Source organism: Parus major, chromosome 4, assembly GCF_001522545.3.
Source record: "Parus major isolate Abel chromosome 4, Parus_major1.1, whole genome shotgun sequence".
Classification (NCBI taxonomy): Eukaryota; Metazoa; Chordata; class Aves; order Passeriformes; family Paridae; genus Parus; species Parus major.
Genome location: NC_031771.1, coordinates 37,696,559 through 37,703,841, shown reverse-complemented (window position 1 = coordinate 37,703,841; position 7,283 = coordinate 37,696,559).

Here is a 7,283-nt window from a genome sequence, read left to right as displayed (position 1 = left end):
GAGCACTGCTAATGCATACCAACTAATGAATGGCACCAACTCAATCCACAGAATCAAACTAGAGCTGAATAGAGCACACCTGAAACGTGTTAAGGTAGATGCCTCAACACCAACTGACCTGCTCCTATTGCCCCTCTGCCTTTTAAAACACACCTAGTTTTAATAATTGCTTGCAAGTTTCATAGCAGAAAGGCTTCTTAACAGAAATTAAACTACTGACTGCTTATCCAGTCTCAGAAATTGGACCTGATTTCAGATGTTTCAAAGCTCAGAGCTGTTTGATCAAGACTTCTGGTTCAATTTTCTATAAACCATATCAAAGAGAATAACTGCACCTCAGCATAGTCCCAACTTGTTTAAAAACTACATATTGATTTAAACTCCATTTTATGTGTCTCATTCACAAGGACAAGACCATTATTTTTCTAGTGAGTTCATACATTTATAAATGAAATGGTGGGAAATACAATGTTTGCTGGCATGCATCCAGCAAATTTTCTCTCTGAAGGCAACCATGCTCTGCAGATTTACCCATTTCTGTTTCTCTTTTTCCCTCCTGTCATCCAAACAAGCTATTCAGATAGCTTCTTTGAAAGTGTTAACAAGAAATCTCCACAAGCAGATTATTCTTTTTTTCTAAGTGCGTGAAGTTTCGAAATACAATGCTTCAGTTTATGATCAAAAACTAAAGTCTTTGCCTCCACAGCATATGCTGAATAAAAAATGTTATCTACACAATGAGTTCACAAAGGATTTTGTTTCTATGTATGGTAAAGCACACATTTGTTTTAGTGTTTTCAGTTGCATGCACTCCACCTAATCTTCCCTCTCTGCACAACAGAACATAATCCAAAGACCAGTAAAGCTTTTACTAGTCTTGAAGGATTGTATATTATATTATTATGAAAAATAATGCTCTCTTTGGCACAGGAGAGGACAGTTGTCCAAAATAAACCTTTAAATAAATACTGGTTTATACAGGGCAAACAAAATTACAGCTGTGTTAGAGTGACAAATCACAAAACACAGAAACTGTAGAAGAGCTAAAGATTATTACTTTTACTCAGAAAACAAAGCATTCCCTAAATACCAACAGGATTCTGAGAGGAAAAATGACTTGCAAGGTTTTCAAAATTTTTCTTTTCGTGTTTCTGTTCAAAACCAGATTTATACAGATGACTCATTCTCTGTATAATTATTTTTAAAAATAGTATATTCTTGATTTGAGAAATTTTTAATTATACTGTAAAAACAGGAGTTTATAGAATATTAAATATTAATTAGACCAGATATCCAAGGAGATACGAATGGAATAATATGTTCAATGGCAACCAAAAAGAAAACAAAAAAAAAACAACAGTTAATACATGCAACCAATTGTCTATACACATTCAGGCCAGAACCAGGTTTCTGTATTACAACAAAGAACAATGTTCCGATTTTATGCAAAACCTGTAGGGTGTCAGTAGCAACACTTTACAGTCCTGGCACAAAGCACAGAAATATCCAGTTCATTTGCAATGAGAAAGGAAACTGAGTTTCCCAGCACCAGCTTTGCAAGGTAACTATGAAGTGCTCACAGGCTGTAAACAGAAAGCACGGGAATAGGTGATTTTCTGTGAGGAAGAGTAAATCCCAAAGAGAATCTATGACTGCACATATGGCAATCATTCTTTCACTCTATTTACAGACAAAATATCCTTTTCACATACTGACAATTCCATTTGTGTAGGAGTCATTCAATGCATTAATAATAAATGAATGCTATTTAATAATCGTGTTTCTGAATGAATTTTCTCTATTATAATTGCCAGTGTCACAAATAATTCTCTGTTTTACTTTGTGCAGTTTGGACTTCTAACATTTTTACTTCCATATCTTGCACATTTAAAAAAATTTGGAGTGGAATAAAACTGTCAAATATGAGACACTTAACTAAGACACTTATTCTGGCTTTCTAGTATTTTCCAAGAATTGCATTCCTTTCTGCTATTTTACTGTTGCAAATTCCTTCAATTTCATTTTAATTTCACTGCAAGATTATCCCTATATTCCAAATCATGGTCATGTTTACAGAGCTTCTGTTCACTGCTCCAGATCTCTTGCACCTCTTTCAGCAATCCAGTTCAAAACTACGTACAAGTAGGATGTAGAAAGTTAAAACACTACTTGTTTCAAAATTAAATTCTTCCACTGTCTACCTTACCTCATCCTACAAGAAAAGTATATATTACAAGATCAAGCAGAGATGGTCCAACTCTATCAGCCACTGTATTGAGAATTAAAAGAAATTGGTAGCCCACAGTTTAAAATTTAGACTAAGCAGACAAGGTAGTTACAGTATGGAAGTGAAAATGGCATGATGAGTTATATAAACATTTCTTCACACAAGGTTAATGGACTGAAGTTAAAATAAAGAAGCTGTAAAACTGCAAAGTGGGAGAAATGCACAGGTAATCACTCAACACAAAGAAAGAACACACAGCGTGTGAAAACTAGCCATACACCAATATGCCAGCAAGATCTTTTATCAGCTGATCCAATTACCAGTTGGCTCCTAACAATTTCTCTCTTCCTTAAGTTAAAATGAATTTAAAAAAGAGAAGTCAGGTAAGGATCCTGTATTGTATTAACAGGACTAGTTTTTTTAACTGATGCTTGAGTATAAATTAATGTATGGCTACACAATCTCAGGAACTTCAGAAGATTCCTTAATCCTAATACCAGAGTATAATTCTAAAAATATTTACTTGTTACTTCTCTGACTCATCGTTCATCTAAGTGTTTCCATTCTGGCTTGTTAGGAGATTCTTCTCTATGGGCATATGCACCACCCAGCTCTGGTAATGGCCTTCCCTACATATTTCCTCTTCACTGTTTATTAACAACTGGCCTTTCTGAATCCAGAGCTACTCTCACCCTTGACAGAGTATGAAAGTGTAGTGCTTCAGAAATTACACACTGACACACAGTGCTGGTTTTCCTTACAAGTCCACAGAAATGACAACAAGGTAAGTTCCCTTATTAAGTCTGAAGTTTTAATGACCCGGTGATATTTTTATTTGAAAAACATGCCTAAACACAGATGGGGTTCTTGATGCCTGCTAGCAAGAATTACAGCAGTTACTGTCCTGCTCAAGGCAGAAATAAGGACTGAGTAAAATATGCTTTACATTGGTAGCATCTGGGCAAGTAACAAGCTGTCAAATCAACCATGGGTCTACTATGGCATGTAAGGAAAAAAAGCAAAACCTTTGAGGCATTCAGAACACAGTGTTGTACTGAATCTCACTGCTGTTTGCCAAAAGACTTTTCACGGCAATTAAATTTTCTGGAAACAAAGCCTCCTCCTGAGTGCTGAAAGGGCTCAAACTCATGTTCTCACCGCAATACAAGACATAATACAGAAAAGTAGGACAATCTCTTTTTTCCCAAAATTCCAAGGTCAGATAAAAATGTTGTGTCTAATTTTGTACTTAATTTACCAATAACAGAGGACACTGGATACATGGTACAAAATAATTAGTAGAGCAGAACAGTATGAATAGTTACACTCATACAGATTCCTATATGAAAGTGGGCAAGTTTGCCAACAGTGTGATACCAGAAATCCTCTTCTGAATTTCTTTCTTAAATGCCTGCCCTTGATACTTCAGACATTGCTGGAGAGGTCAATTTACATAAACAGCTCTGACTCACACACTGCCTCTCAAGCTAGAGAATCAAACTGACATTTCCAAGTATTTAACGGATTTTGTCTCTGTGATCACCCGGTCAGATCCCAATGACTCACATACTTCTGTATTCACTCCTATCATGTTTCAATAAACCTGTCAAGCTTGCACCTGTTCAAAGGTTGGTGGAACATGTCTACTGATCATCTCACAATAATCAACAAGTGACAGCTGTGCCTGTAGCCAATTCTAACATTTCTATCATAATGAGTGATGTAGATAAATTTCATTAGTTGTTCATATTTAGCTCATATTTCCTTAAGAAGATTCATGAGGCCATAAAGACCTGAGTCATGCTCTCTGAAAACAGACTGTCATCTGACATTGCAAGTTATGAGAACAATGGACTGCTTCAAATACATCTTTCTTCTTTCCTTTCTCTTTCCTTTTTTTATTAAAACCAGTCAGCAAACAACTGTTGCTGACTTTTTCTGTGAAAGCTTTCTTTAGGAAACAGACAACCAATGTCAAACACCAATTAAGGAAAACAGGAGTCATTCTTGGCACTTCTTGGACCTTCATGTTGAAAGAGCAATGCCAGACATTTTCCTAAAGCTTTAAATTAGATGAAGTTGAAGCATTTTGTAAAATAAATCAGTACCTAGGCAGTATTTTAAGGGTTCAGAATGTACTCAGCAGTTTTTAAGAATATACTAGAATATATAACTGCATGCCACTATACAAATCATGTATTGCAGAATCCTTACTATGCCTTTCCTCATTTTACTTCTCAATACTTCCTGAATTTTGTTCATTTATTGCTGAATTTCTGGCAATTTCCCGATGCACAATGTTGCTCTATTTCATCTACTCCTGTCCTTGGTTTTTAGTTTCTTTTCCCTCCACATCTCTTGTGAATATTTTTTGGTGGTTTTAATAAGAAACATGTTGTAATGGAGCTGCAAATTAGATGAGTCTTTATGTTAACAACAGATAACTATGATATTATAAGAGAGAGCTCATGAGAGAAGGAAGGACAGCTACATAAATCATCACTGGCTGCTAAAACAGAAAAAACTAAAACTGACTAAACCAATTCTTCATTTTCAGATAATTAACTAACAGTCTCACTGTTGTTTTCTGTGATTTTGTGCACTGCTTAACTTCCTGGAATATCTTTCTGCACTGGAAAATTTTCCTGTATTTTGCGTAAGAAATCAAAAAAGAATATTCATTATTTTTCATTGGTTTTCTTGTTGGAGAAATACAGAGGGTCTCTCATGGGTCAATATCTGGATGTGCAGTTATAGAAAATGAAGTGCACAATGTAGTTTATTGCTAAACAAAGCAATGTATTGGTCTTGTTTCAGATAAAGATGTACATCTGAATTTTGCAATGATCCTATTGTTTTCAAGCCAGGACTTCCATTATGTTTTCAGGTCAAGACCTCCATACCCATTCTCTGTCTCAAATTTGGGACTAAACAATTTTCTCTCTTTAGGAAGCTGTCATATTTTCAAAGAGCTCATCTTGTTTATTTACAGCAAATAGGAGCTGACAACTCCAGGTTGTTGTCCCTCCCGGTCTTACCAACTTTTCAGGAATCTAGGAAGATCACAACACAGATAAGCAAAGAACAGTCTCCATTGCACACAACCCCCACAATGGCACAAACAGGCAGCAAAACACCATGAAGAAATTTCCAAGTAAACATTCTCTTTCAGGGTAGATCTATATTTTCATTATTTAGAACCCTTATGTGGTCTGTAAACTGAAAGTATACCACAGGACTAACTCTCTGCCTGGCTGAGATTCACACACATACTTCTGGTAATGCTAACTTGATGTGTATGTCAATTCCTGCCACATATAATGGCAGAACTTGTGGTTCTTAATAGTTGTGTCCTCATTAATAAAGAAGATGCAACATTCTGAGAAATTTCCACAAATTGGATGGCTTGTATCAGAAGCTGATTAATTAATTTAACATTTATTCAATTCAAATGGTGAATTATTCTTCCATCACTAGTTCATCCTTCTTACTCTTGCATTCCTTGGAAAAAATGCTTTCTGCTGTCCCCCAGACCTTTCATGGTATAGTATGTTTTTTTACAATTTAACAAACATTTTGTAAGTTTCCTTTGACAAAACAGCCCAATACAAGAACAAAAAAAATCCTACTTGATTTGCTAGCTTAAGGACAGGCTGAAATGCCTGACTCAAAGATGAAGACCAGTAACTGTTAAAAGCCATTCCTGAAAATTTAAGGGCAAATTTCTCCATCAGCAACTCCCAGTAAAGATTCTAATTCTAGTGAACAGAAAAGCACTGAATAAACACATCTTGAGACAACTTTGTCATTAATCTTAGAACAGGATCCATAAAATTCTCAAAAACTGTACAGATTTTTAGCAACAGATTTTACACTGTATTTATTATGGATTGCGCACATAAACTAAAATTTGTTTTTCTCCTTGTGATGCCACAAAAATTAAAAACAAAAATACATTATTTCTCCATTGATAAGTAGCTAAATATAAGATTCATGTTCGTTGCTGTTGTGTAATACTGCTGGCCTAATTCCAGACACTAAACCCTTCAGCTGTCTCTCAACAGGTGTAAAGTGGTTTCACTAACTTTGTACTTCTGCAAAAACACGCTAGGTCTATTCAGAGACCCTGAAAACCTTATTACCGTTCTTAAGGACTGAGGGTCATCACCCCACTTTGACTCTTGTACCTACACAACTGCAATTACCCATCCAAAACAATGCTCCAATGGACAACTATCAATGTCTCTGTCAGTCTGCAGAGCTATGACCCTCCAATTCTATAAACACATGGAAACTTTCAGCATCAGCACTGAATGACAAGCCCCGTGACTGAATATTAAAAAGCCCAAATTTCTTCAACATCTCCTACCACTAAACTAGACAAGCAATTATATTTCAAAAACCTGGGACTGCGCCACCAGCGTTCTGTTGAGAGATTTCTTCCCTGTGAGTGCCTTGGTAGCCAGAGAAGTCCTGGTCCAGAAAGCGCTCTGCAGAGTTTTAACCATTAGATTACCGATTTTGTTAAAAGGTTGTGTTTGATCTTGTTCTTTCACCAACAAATCTGCCAGATCTTTAGCTCTAACGCGGTATGCTCTGAGGGCCAAGCGGGCCGCACGGAACGGCCGCCACCACTGAGGGCGGCCGGGCAGTGAGGGCTGCCCGTGGCCTCCCTTCCCAGCCTTCCTCCGCCACCCTGCGGCCGGGCCCCGGGGCTGCCGATCCACAGCGGAGGAAAACGGGGCGGAGGAGAGCCTGTGCTGCAATGAAGGGCTGCCCGCCTGGTCCTGAGCGGCGCGGCCGTGCCCCGAGAGCCCCGAGGGTGCTGTTGTGCCCGGTTTGCTTCGCCTCTTTGCGGAGTCAGTCCTGGCGGAGCCCCGGCTGCTCCCCAGGGCCGCTCCCAGCACTAATGCTGCTGTGGGTCAGCCTGTCCCGTGCCAGGAACGGCAGCAGGGCTCAGACAGTCCCGGAGCTGGAGAAAGGAGCAATTATGTCTTTCCTCAGGCTAAACAGCTTAGAAGGATAAAAAAGAAAAAAAAAAATTGTGCATACCTAC